Source organism: Erythrolamprus reginae, unplaced genomic scaffold (assembly GCF_031021105.1).
Source record: "Erythrolamprus reginae isolate rEryReg1 unplaced genomic scaffold, rEryReg1.hap1 H_1, whole genome shotgun sequence".
NCBI lineage: Eukaryota > Metazoa > Chordata > Lepidosauria > Squamata > Dipsadidae > Erythrolamprus > Erythrolamprus reginae.
This window is the reverse complement of record NW_027248462.1, coordinates 501533-515170: the sequence shown is the minus strand read 5'-3', so window position 1 is coordinate 515170 and position 13638 is coordinate 501533. Positions and strand designations below refer to the sequence as shown.

Sequence of the window (13638 nt, the reverse complement as noted above, 5' to 3'; positions counted from 1 at the left end):
CCGCCCAGCACTTCCTCTCCCGCCCTCGAGCCCAGTCTGGAAATCCCCGCCGCGTCGCGTTCCTTTCTTTGCTCGCGCTCACTCGTTTGCGCGCTGCCGGGAGCTCTTTCTACAACCCCAAGCACACCACCACCGCCGCCAACCACTAAGCGCGCCTCCAAAGACTGCCTTCTCAGCACTGGCGAGGCGGGTTGAACGAGGGGACGGGCCTCCGCCGGAGCTCAGTCCCCGCCCCGCTCATCATTCGCCCAGCCGCGGGCTGGTTGGCTTGTCCTGCCCTTCCAAACTTCTAAGCGCCGTATCTGTGCCAACGCTGACTTCAAAACCCGCGATGAAGTAAAGCCGTGGTGGGTGAAGCGCAATATAGCGAGGGAACACTGTATCTACTTTTGTTTCTGTGAGAAGCCACTTCTGGACTTGAAGTAGGAAAAAAAGGGAAACTTTGATTTGGGATTTTACTGATTGGATAGTTTTGTTTTTATAGAAATGATTAGTTTATACCAGTGATTTTCAACCTTTTTTGAGCCGCGGCACATTTTTTACATTTACAAAACCATGGGGCACATTGAGGGGGGGGGGGGCGCTAAAAATAGTTTGGACAAAAAAATTCTCTCTTCCTGCCTTTCGCTCTATTTCTCCCTTCCTCTTTCTCTCCCTTTCTCTTTTTTTTCTCTCTCTCCATCCCTCTTTCTTTCTCTCTTCCTTTCTTCTTTTTTGCTCTCTTTCTCTCTCCCTCCCTACCTCCCTCTATGTCTTTCTCTCTCCCACCTTCCCTCCCTCTCTTTCTCTCTTGCTTGCTTTCTTTCTCTCTTGTTCTCTTTCTCTCTCTCTTGCTTTCTTTCTCTTGCTTTCTTTCTCTCTCTTGCTTTCTTTCTCTCTCTCTTGCTTTCTTTCTGTCTCTCTTGCTTTCTTTCTCTGAGCTTCGCGGCACACCTGACCATGTCTCACGGCACACTAGTGTGCCCCGGCACACTGGTTGAAAAACACTGGTTTATACTATCATGTAAAAAATAAAAAGTTGAGATTTGATGTTCTTTTATTCTGTTGCACCAAAGGAAGCTGGAAGTTAATGCCATTTCCCCCCTTCTTTCCCCCACATTTTTTACTTCCCTTTTTCCTCCTCTAAATTTCCCACTATTTTCTTTTGTATTTTTGTATCTTATAGTATTAATATATAAATAAATAAAACGTTGGATGAACTGGAGAAAATATAAAATAAATAAAAAAAGCATTACACTATTGTAACTGTTTCATATTTTAAATCCGGTAGTTCAATTTTGAAATTTCCCATTTCTAAATCTTTTGCATAAATCTAGCTAGGAAGTTAAAAGAAAACAGGCAGGGTTTCTTCCTATTCCCCCCTTTACTAATAACTAACTACAACATAATTCGTAAAAGAGTTTTTTAAAATGAAAAGTAGAAATCTGCACTGATGGCTTATTCCAAACCTGATACAAAGATGAACATCGAATAATTGGGGTGGTGGGTGGGAGCTGTGCTTGATAGGATAGCATGGAGCAGGGGTCTCCAACTTTGGCAACGTTAAGAGTCTTGGACTTCAACTCCCAGAGTTCCTCAGCCAGCTGGGAACGTCAATTCCCAGAATTCCTCAGCATTGCTGGCTGAGGAATTCTGGGAATTGAAGTTGTTGTGTTCGTTTAAATAATTGAAGAAATTCACTGATTGGTTAAGACGCGGCTTAATGTAAGTTGCCGCCAAAGTTAAACGGTTGTCAGTTGGAAAAGCCCGCGCTTAAGAGAAGGTATAATTAGGGCATTGGGAATTGTCTTGCTGAAGAACGCTTGCTCGTTGTGTTTCATTGAATAAACGTGTTATGGTTCAACAGAAGTCTCCGGTGCAGTGATTTAACAGTGGCGACGAGGAGGTCGAACTCCCGCCAAGCAACCATGCGTTTGGTCATGGCTCCACCACCACCTTTCTTCAATTCGGACTCGGAATCCTGTACATCATACATGTCCAAATTTAGAATCTTTCTACAGGCAAGCAACCTACAAGATGCAGATGACGACAGGAAACGGGCTATTTTCCTAAGCTATTGCGGACCAGCAATTTACAGCTTAGCCTCCACTCTTGTCAACCCAGATACCTTAGAAACAGTCGCATGGTCAACACTTCAAGCCAAGCTTGCTGCTCACTTTCAACCCACAACTCCTGTTCGAGTCTACCGCCACCAATTTGCTCAAATGCACCAATTTGAAGGCGAGTCAACCAACGATTTCGTTACCCGCCTCCGATCCGTCCTACCTAAGTGTAGGTTAAATCCCCAACTCTGTAAAGTTTATTTATTAATTTATTATTTATCAATTAGATTTCTATGCCTCCGAGGACTCGAGGCAGCTCACAATATATAAAATATACAGTACACAATATCTTAAATCAAGTTTGGCATGGAGAGCACTTGCCTGCAAAACCATCAGGAATCAGACATGAAGAATGAATGAATGAATAAAATATTTTAATATTGAAACAGATCCATTTGGAATACCAAAGAACTATTTTGAGTTGGAAAAGCTTCCAAACTGATCGAAGCAGTCTTTTTTTCCACTTGAAATAATTGTTTCATTCTTAAAATAGAGTAGTTCAAATTTGAGGTTTTTCCATTTCTAAATCTTTTGCATACACCTAGCTAGAAAGTTAAAAGAAAACAGAAAGCTTTCCCCATCCCCTCCCTTTCCAATAGTTAACTAAAAGAGAGGGTTAGTGTTCTGATTCACAACATAATTTGTAAAATAGTTGATTTAAAAAAAAAAAAAGTAGAAATCTAGACTTACTCCAAAGAGCAATTTCTACTTCTTGTCTTCCACAATGCCTCGCCTTCACATATTTGTGGTTTCCTTAAGTCACGAAAGGAAACAATGCATTATACAGATCACCAAAAAGAAACCTGTGCTTTGCTTTACAGAGATCAGACTTTTCAGTGAAATATATATGGTAATCATCCTGTCAAAGTCGTTGTTCCTGCTCTTCAAACTCTTCAGTATGTATTAATTCACTTGTAGTCTATCCAGTCTTAGGTTTTGAGAGGTCACCTTCTCTTCATCTATGTTTTGAAGAGGTTTTAAATGATCACATGTTACTGCAACTGAGTTTCTCCTGGCTGTAAAATAGAGATTTTTTTTAAAAAGTATACTTACAAGGTACATGATAATTTACTTACCATTGGTCCCTTAATTACCTCTAAAAGGTACTACAGATCTTCACAGAGCTGTTTATAATTTGTTTTCAATTAGGAAAGCCATATACAGTGATACCTTGTCTTACAAACTTAATTGGTTCCGGGACGAGGTTCTTAAGGTGAAAAGTTTGTAAGACGAAACAATGTTTCCCATAAGAATCAATGGAAAAGCGATTAATGTGTGCAAGCCCAAAATTCACCCCTTTTGCCAGCCAAAGCGCCCATTTTTCTGCTGCAGCATTGCAAAATCACCGAAGTCCTCGAAACCCCACCTCCGGACCTCTGTGCAATTTCACTGAGGCTCCCCTCGCTGAGAAACCCCACCTCCAGACTTCCGTTGCCAGCGAAGCGCTCGTTTTTGCGCTGCTGGGATTCCCCTGCAGCATCACAAAAACACAGAAGTCCGGAGGTGGAGTTTCCCATGGAGGGGAGCCTCAGGGGAATCCCAGCAGCACAAAAACAGGTGCTTTGCTGGCAATAGAAGTCCGGAGGCGGAGCATCCCAGCGGTGGCAGTGGGTTTGTAAGGTGAAAATAGTTTGTAAGAAGAGGCAAAAAAATCTTAAACCTCGGGTTTGTATCTCGAAAAGTTTGTATGACGAGGTGTTTGTAAGACGAGGTATCACTGTACTATATTTGGCATGGTCATGTGGTCAAATTTGGGCACTGGGCAACTGATTCTCCTTTACTGCTTGTGTAGCATCTTAGTCACATGACCATAATTTGCAACTTGTTTGACAGTAGCCAGCATTTCCTTCCAGTTTCTGACTCAGAAAGGCCATTGGGGAAATGGATTTTCCTAACGACCACTGTATTTGCTTAACCCCTGCCACAAAAATTCCCCCCCCCCAAATGGTCATGTGTTGCCTTAATTTAGGACCACAATATTTGCATGTTCAATTATAGTCATAAGTCAAGGACTAGCTGTACGGTACCTCCCTACCCCAACCCTTTTATCCTAGTTTCTTCTTCACTGCCATTAAACCCTTCATTTTGTATGTGTGAAAGCTTACCTTTAAAGAATGTCATTCTAGCTCCTAGTCCCATTCCAAACACAAGTCCAATAATGAATCCCAGCAGCCAAGAAACCAGTGTAATTGTTTCTGTTGACCAAGAAAGTGAGAGAGAAAAAATATATTCCTAGTGCTTTGGGTATCTTGGAAATCGGGATGATAATCACATTTCCCTCACCTGGCCACCAAACGACAGACTGTTCCCACGCGGTCTTCAAAGCTTCGTGTTCTACCCGACAAACATAAGTGACTTTAATATTACTTTTCTGTGGCAAGAAGATACTGTGGATGGAAAACAGCCCATTGCTCATGCGGCTCACCTCCGACTTTGTTTGCTGTATTGGCACTCCATTTTGCAACCACTGAACGTTGATTTGGGGGGGATAAAATGAGGTCAGGTTGCACACACCTACTATAAATCTCTCTCCTGGTGGCCTTGTAATCACCCGAAAGATGGGCCGAGCTGCAAAGAGAGGAAGGAAAATTGAAGTCCTGCATCCAATAGGCCAGTATTTGCGGTGGACGCGGAGTAAGCACACGGACACAGAAAATGGGTTATAAAATGGGTCACATTAATTATAATCAAACAGAACCTGCAGAGGTAAAACGAAAGAGAGCGGAAAAGCCAATCAACAATTTCTGAGCAACTATGGGCGAAGCCTCCTGCTGAGCAAAAGGGGGAGGTCCCCTTGAACTTGGATTTGAACTTGACCTCCCACCTTTGCTCCCTGCCACGCCCTTGCGTGTGGGGAGGCTCATCCACCCTGGTACTTGACTCTGAGCATGCGGTGGGTGACCCCCAAGGGCATCTCCCCTCCATACCCGGGCCGGCTGAGTCTTGCAGTCATGGCGGGGAGCGGCTGTTCACCTTCCAAAAGATACTCAAAGAAGATCACACAGTTGCTGAACTCCCAATTTTGTGCAACTGGTAAGCCAGACAAACCTGGGCAAAGGTCCTCCTGGCCACAGCCGAAAGGTGGTGATCAAAGCTCAGCTGTGGATCCAGGAGGACACCCAAGTTGCGGACCCTATCTGACGGGGTCAAGTATTCAGTAGAGTAATCGTTACACAGTCCAAATCATTCATATATAAAACAACCTATCATATAGAAACCAGATATCAGCACACTATTTCTATACACACAGTATCTAAGCAATAATACTCCCGCGAGAAGAACTCTACTGGCTCCCTCTAATGGCCAATCGCTTCATTGCCCTTGAAGAAACATGCATAGCTGGCTTATCATGTATTGTATTACACAAAAAAGTTATGTACATTGTATTGACAGTATCTTTCAACTTAGCATGAGAAAATATACAAGTGCTCAAGAGCTTCTTTTCTTCCATTAAATACAGATTACAGTGTTCCCTCAATTTTCGTGGGTTCGAACTTCGCGAATAGCCTATACCATGGTTTTTCAAAAAATATTAATTAAAAAATACTTCGCGGTTTTTTTCCCATACCACGGTTTTTCCCACCCAATGATGTCATATGTCATCGCCAAAGTAATAATTTTTGTAAATAAATAACAAAAAAATTAATTATTGTTAATAAATAATTATGTTTATAAATATCAGGATCACTAAGTGTCTTATTCAATGGTGAGTACCAGTAATAATGGTGAGTAAATTGTTGTTAAAGGAATGGGAAATGGTAATTTAGGGGCTTAAAGTGTTAAGGAAAGGCTTGTGATACTGTTCATAGCCAAAAATGGTGTATTTACTTCCGCATCTCTACTTCACGGAAATTCAACTTTCGCGGGCGGTCTCGGAACGCATCCCCCATGGAAATCGAGGGAACACTGTAGTTGAAAGAGTGAATTATCTATAAGGCAGAAAAAGTCTCCAAGTTGAAACTAAAGCTAGCTTTCAACCTTCTGAGGAGACACGTTAGTGGCTGCTTCTTAATACACAACAGTGTGGTTTGTTTGGTACCGATTTTAAGATGTCACGATAACCAAGCCACATGAGGTTTGTAAAATAAGGGTTTCTAACTGGCTGGGTCACATAAATAGAATCAACTAGGATTTTTTTTAAAAAAATAAAAAAATAAACAAGATGATGTTTTCTTCATTTTGGAAACCGAGTTCTGCCTATCAGCCCAAATTTAAGAAACAGCTTAAAATAAAGAGGCTGTGACTGGACAGCTGGAGAAAAACTGCCTGGATTCCTTAACTTTCTGAGCAAAAAGTTATACTCACATTGCAAGTGCAGCTGGAATATTATTACTTTTGGCTCTTTGAGTGCCTGGTGATTAACATGGCAAGAGAAGCTGACGTTGCCATCCGGTAATTGTGGTATGAACATCAAGACACTTTCTGCTCTGAACAAATTGTTGGTGCTGGGCTGAACAGCAGGTCGTTCGGGTCCTCTGAAAATGCTGTCATTTCGGAACCACGTGATGGATATATTGCCAGGATAGAAATCTGTTGCTGTACACTTAATTGTGCTTGGTTCTTTCAACTGCACTGTTGTGGAGCCAAGTTTAACAAGTGGGGGAGCTGGGAACAGAGAGGATAGAAGAAAACATTCTTACTATCTGGCGACCCAATGAAATCTATTAATCAGCATTGAAGGTCAACAGCTGTGATTCACCATCCACCATCCACTGCTATTCAATACTGCTTGGAAATGTGCAAGTCAACATCTGGAAGACACATACAAGAGAGAGTGGGAAGATTCCAAAAACAAGAATAGAAAGATTGTTCGTTTCCTACAGGAAATATTGCAAAACTATAATTTTGTGACAAATGAGGTGGCACTGATGGAAAGAATGTCTAAACATCTGCACCTGCCCTTCTCAACTTTTTTTTTTTTAATTTTTTATTATTTTTCATAAAATAAACATACAGACATACAAACATTAAACATAAAATGGGGATGTATTTCCCCGCTTCTTTTGAAAGTGTTTCTTCTCAGGGTCAATAAACAGATGCACATAAACACTGTAACAAACACATGTTCAAGTTGTAGAAAGATGCGTTTAACTTGGTACCAGGCAGAGGATTCATCCACTTTTGTTTCTCATAAATTTACTGAAACACACACAAACACACACTTAAAAATTGCATACATATAATGCAAGAAGTACAACACTTAAATAAGATAATTACATAAGACTTAGAAAGCAGATTGAGAAAGATTGAGAAAAATGGTAAAATCTTCAGCTATTACTACTAAAACTCTTCAGCTAATACAGTACTAAAATGGAAAAATCTTCAGCTATTACTAAGTAATACTATTATTTATTTTATTTATTTATTATATGGATTTGTATGCTGCCCCTCTCCGAAGACTCGGGGCGGCTCACAGCAAGTGAAACAAATCATAAATAATGCAATTAATTAAAATATTTAGAAATTTAAAAAACCCCATAAACTAACAGACACACACACAAGCATACCATGTATAAATTAAACATGCCCAGGGGGAGATGTTTCAATTCCCCCATGCCTGACGGCAAAGGTGGGTTTTAAGGAGTTTACGGAAGGCAAGGAGAGTAGGGGCAGTTCTAATCTCCGGGGGGAGTTGGTTCCAGAGAGCCGGTGCCGCCACAGAGAAGGCTCTTCCCCTGGGACCCGCCAACCGACATTGTTTAATTGACGGGACCTGGAGAAGGCCCACTCTGTGGGACCTAATTGGTCGCTGGGATTCGTGCGGCAGGAGGCGGTCTTGGAGATATTCTGGTCCAATGCCATGAAGGGCTTTAAAGGTCATAACCAACACTTTGAATTGTGACCGGAAATTGATCGGCAGCCAATGCAGACTGGGGAGTGATGGTGAAACATGGGCATACCTAGGTAAGCCCATGACTGCTCTCGCAGCTGCATTTTGCATTACTTCAGCTATTACTAAAATCTTCAGCTATTACAAATTAGCGCTAGTTAAGATGAATATACTACCATGCTTATTATTTTTATTCTCGACAATACCAGTAAAATAGATAAAACTTTTAATGATGTGAATGAGTTTGAAGATGCTACAAGATGCAAGAATTAGGGGTGGCTTTGGCTTTCCCAATACACCTTCCCAATTGGGAGTTGTATTGCCAAGCAGCAGCAATGGCATGGCTAAAAGAATGGATTTTATTGATTGAGAAATAAGAGACTTTTAATATTAGAAGGACACTATTTACAAATTGGATGGCACACATTTATTTGGTATGGAGGAAATAAAATACATAGCTACTTCCAGAGACAAGGTGTAGTAAAGTGAAAAGACACAGTCTGTTAACAAGAAGGATTTTGGCTGACAAGTAATTCTTTGGGCAAACATTTCTAGGGAGGAAATTCAAAGAAATTCAGAGGAAAAGGAGAAACTGCTGATAATTATCTCTCCAATGGCCAACAGTCCAGCTCAAATAATGACTAATTTCCAGACTGCAAAATTTAATGATAATTTCAGATGGTATAAAAAGCATGGGATTATTATTATTATTATTGTTGTTGCTGTTGTTGTTGTAGTAATAGTAGTTATTATTATATTTAATTAATTAAATATAATAATGATGATGATGATGATGACAGGGCCTTGTTTTATTTACATATTCATTCATTATGTACCACACATACGGTATATCCATATTTTATTTATATTGTCATAGAAATGGAGGTCAGAGGGTGTGCTAAACATCCTCTTCCTTACTTTGTTTATTACTTTACAATTGCTACCTTCTCTCTCTCTAAGTCATTTGTGAAACTTAGGATTGCTGAGAGTACACATTCAGGTTGTCATTTTCCCATCAGTCGCACTGTCCCCACTCTGGAAAAATGAGCTGCTCTAAAACAAGAAAACGTTATGTGCGATTTTTTGAAGTCATTGGCATTTCATCGTTCTTTGGCAGTCTTATAGTTAAGTATAAAGCACAGGCAGGTAGCCAGTAATGGGTTGCAGCCAGTAAGGCTGGGATCGGGTTTCCAGTGGTGGTAATTGAGATACCTATGCATCTCCAGGCCCCTGATACATGCATGTGTGTGAACACGTGAGATTTGGCCTCTGCGCATGCGCAGAAAGCGAAATTTTTCACGACAATGTTCTCACGTGTGAGATTTCACTGATTTTCGGAGGCGGCTTTTGCTTCTGTGCATGCATGGAAAGAAATTGCCGAAAATCAGCAAAATCTGCATGAGAGTGTCCTCGCGTGAGATTTTACTTGCTGCGCATAAGCGGAAGCCAACTCTCGCGCCGATGGGTGCACTCCCGCCTGCCGGACCTGCGCATGCCTGAGACGATTCTGGAGAACATACCGGCAGCGGCCAGTAAGTGGAACCCCCACCTGCATGGCTGGTATAGGCAGTGAAGGGCTACCAAAAATTTTACTACCACACTGTGGGCGTGGCTTATACAGGACGCCCTGCATTTTCATTCAATATCTTTCAGAGCAAATTGGGAGCTCCATTTTTGCTACCCCACTGCGTTTCCCCCCATTAATTAAATTTATATGCCGCCCCTCTCTGAGGACTTTCCAAGTTGTCCAGGTGTAGCAGGAGATATGCTGGAGAAAAAGGGACAATGTGACATAGCATGGGGGAGTTGAGACACCTTTTTGTGTATTCATAATCATGTCTATACTTATATCTGTTATCTGTTATTTAATTGATTAGATTTGTTGCTGTATTGTTTACATTCTATCCTGAGAGCCGCCCCAAATCTTCGAAGAAGGGTGGCATACAAATCTAATTAATAATAATAATAATAATAATAATAATAATAATAATAATAATAATAATCTAATACTTGCTTGACGAAATAAATAAATAAATAAAAAGTGGCAGTGGAAAGGAAAATGGACTATAGGCAGAAAAAAATCTCAAGTGGTTCATGTAGAACTTTAGCTATTACAAATAACTCTTACTAAATGCAGTATTTCATAAACAAAGAAACTCCATCTATATTCTCTTCCCTTCCGTATTCAAAATACAGTTCATTCTAGCACATTCCTCTTCCTCCCATTATCTTTCTTAATTGCATTCCTCATACATTCCTCCCAGCCTCCTCCGTTTAACAAGATTTATGTACTCACAGCATGATTCAAAAACAGCAGAAATGACTGTAAAATAACACAGAATGCATTTGCTTGCTTGGGAGCTGAACGGAAACACCTTTCATTTTAGCCCTACAACATTGAAACTCCACCCTTCTTCCCCACTGACCCCCTGACGTACCAAATACATCACTCCAGTATTTAACCCATTCTTCCCCTTAATATCTTCTTCCAAACACCTGTTCCTTACGTTTTTGGACCCTTCTGAATTTAGGATTGACCCAGCGAACGTCTGATTCTTCCTCGCTAGATTCTGGACTCATAGCAACATCCTGTGGCTGGCCTCTCACCTGTTCTACTACCTGTAACCCCAGGCCCACCACTAATTCATAAACACTATCTGTATCCGAGTCCTCAAGTTCTTCATCATCCTCCAACTGACCAGGAGTATGTACAACAGTTCAGGTATAAATACAATTAGTCCTCAACTTACTACAGTTCATTTGGTGACTGTTCAAAGTTACAATGGCACTGAAAAAAGTGACATGGCCATTTTTCTCACTTAATGACTGTTGCAGCATTCCAATGGTCATGTGATTTACATTCGGGTGCTTGAGAACTGGTTCATATTTATTGATGGTTGCAGTGTCTCAGGATCATGTGATCACCTTTTGGAACCTCTTGACAATCAAAGTCAATGGGGAAGCCAGATTCACTTAACAGCTGTGTTACTAATTTAACAACTGCAGTGATTCACTTAACAAATGGGGCAAAATGTCATAAAATGGGGCAAAACTCACTTAATAATTCTTACTTAACCACAGAAATCTTGGGCTCAATTGTGATTGTAAGTGAACGACTACCGAGTACAGTAACTGGACAAAAACGAGAAACGCTGTGGGCATACTAAAAATAAATTCGTGTGGGAGGAAGAAAACCCCAGCAGCTACTGTAAGTGTCTTGTACCATAAAGTAAAGAAGCAAAACTTATTTAAATTCTGTTAGTATATTTCCTAGTTAGATTTTGACATTATATATATTTACATATACACTAGGTAACATGGATGTGTATAGATAAAAACAAACATACATTTATTGGGATTCTTGTAAATACATTGTGTATTCAGCTTGTATAGCAATAAATAGCACTCTGTACGTTTTTGGGTGGGGTGTATAAATGTTTCTGATTTTGTTCCTCTTGGTTCCCACCCTCTGACAAACCACAACTGCTGATGACATGTCTGCTATGTTGATAGGCAGCAAAGGGGTTTGGGCTGAAGGAGGGTATTTCTTCCTGCTCTATGCGGCACTGGTGGATTACTCCCGGTCCAGCCCAGTTTTTATTTTATTCATTTATTTTATTCATTGGAATAGAAACATAGAAACATAGAAGATTGAGGGCAAAAAAAGACCTCGTGGTCCATCTAGTCTGCCCTTATACTATTTCCTGCATTTTATCTTAGGATGGATCTAAGTTTATCCCAGGCATGTTTAAATTCAGTGACTGTGGATTGACCAACCACGGCTGCTGGAAGTTTGTTCCAAGCATCTACTACTCTTTCAAGTCAAATATTTTCTCCTGTTGCTTCTGATCTTTCCCCCAACTAACTTCAGATTGTGTCCCCTTGTTCTTGGGTTCACTTTCCTATTAAAGACACTTCCCTTCTGAACCTTATTTAACTCTTTAACATATTTAAATGTTAATTTAAATATGTTTATTTTATTCAATTATTTATTCATTTATTTATTCTGCACAGGCACAGAAGCACCGTGAAAACTGGTAGCAATGGGTTTTAGAACCCACTACTGCTCTGCAGGCAATCCCTTCTCCCACTTGGGGGCCTCACAAGTTCCCACCCATCTTGTTAACAACTGGGTGAGTATTTCACAAGGAAGAAGTGGTGCTTAGCTGAAGTGAAAGTCCTCCTGCTTCTGCCAGATCTACTGCCCTGTGTGTCTTATCAGGAGATACCTCCTGCTAACAGGTCTATGGGGAGATAATGCAAGCTAGTTGATTTACTCTCCATCCTTGTGACTCAAGCACTGTATGTAACATCGAAGGGATTGCATCATCCTGGTAAAGCAAGAAGCACATGATGTCGTCCCCAGGTTATAAGAATTCATTTAGTGACCGTTGGAAGTTACAATGGCAATGAAAAGTATACTTGCAACCAGCGTTCCCTCTAATTTTTTGGGGCGGTGGGCGGAAAAGTATAGTGTCTGAGCGGCAGTCCCTTCGGGACTGGGCGGCACAGAAATAATAAATAAATAAATAAATAAATAAATAAATAAACAAACAAACAAAAAACCCACCCTATTTTGCCTCAGAGAATTTCAAAATAAAATACTGTACTGTGTGTCTATAACAGTGAGCTCATAATAGGGCAACTCTATCAATATCAAAATGCCACTTAAATAGTTGAGCTAGTTTCAAACTAGATTTTGATTTTCTTTCTCTCTTCCTTACTCCCATTTTTTTCTTTCTCTTTTTCTTCCTCTCTTTTTTCTATCTGTTTCTCTCTCTCCCTCTCTTCCTCTCTCTCTCCTTCCCTCTCACTCTTTCCCTCTCGGCTTCTGGGCAGGTTTGGAAAACTCTGAGTTGATGATGATTTTTAAGTGAGCGATTGCTCACTGCTCAGCTTAGAGGGAACTATGCTTGCAACCAGTCCTTGTACTTTATCACGGTTGCAGTGTTCCTCCTAATCAGGTGATCAAAATTCTGGTGTCTGGCAATTGCCTATAAAGCCCTTCATGGCATGGAATCAGAATATCTCCTGGACCGCCTCCTGCCGCACAAATCCCAGCGACCGATTAGGTCCCACAGAGTTGGCCTTCTCCGGGTCCCGTCGACTAAACAATGTTGTTTGGTGGGTCCCAGGGGAAGAGCCTAGTCTGTGGCGGCCCCGACTCTCTGGAACCAGCTCCCCCCGGAGATTAGAACTGCCCCCACCCTCCTTGCCTTCCGTAAAGTCCTTAAAACCCACCTTTGCCGCCAGGCATGGGGGAATTGAGATATCTCCCCCGGGCCTATACAATTTATGTATGGTATGTTTGTATGTATGTTTGATTAATAATGGGGTTTTTAAAATGTTTGAATTGTTCTTTTGCTGTTGTGAGCCGCCCCGAGTCTACGGAGAGGGGCAGCATACAAATAAAATAAAATAATAAAATAAAATAAATAAAATAATAAAATAAAATAAAATAAAATAAATAAAATAAAATAAAATAAAAAAAATAAAAAAAATAAAAAAAATAAAAAAATAATATAATATAATATAATAAATAAAATAAATTGCAAGAGGGATCTTGGAGTTTTGGTGGACAACCAACTAAATATGAGCCAGCAATGTGCAGCGGCAGTCAAAAAAGGCCAATACAATCCTAAATTGCATTAATAAAGGGATACAATCTAGGACTGGGGAGGTACTAATTCCACTCTATAAAGCCTT

At 40.6% G+C, this 13638-nt stretch overlaps 1 long non-coding RNA gene across 1 annotated transcript; it reads right to left on the bottom strand.

Moving 5' to 3' along the window:
• Positions 1-3097: 3097 nt before the first annotated feature.
• Positions 3098-6585, bottom strand: LOC139155254 (uncharacterized). Its single transcript, XR_011557052.1, has 4 exons — positions 6408-6585; positions 4386-4670; positions 4208-4297; positions 3098-3118 (listed from the first exon to the last, which is right to left on the bottom strand). It is a non-coding gene; the product is annotated as an uncharacterized lncRNA (long non-coding RNA).
• Positions 6586-13638: the final 7053 nt, after the last annotated feature.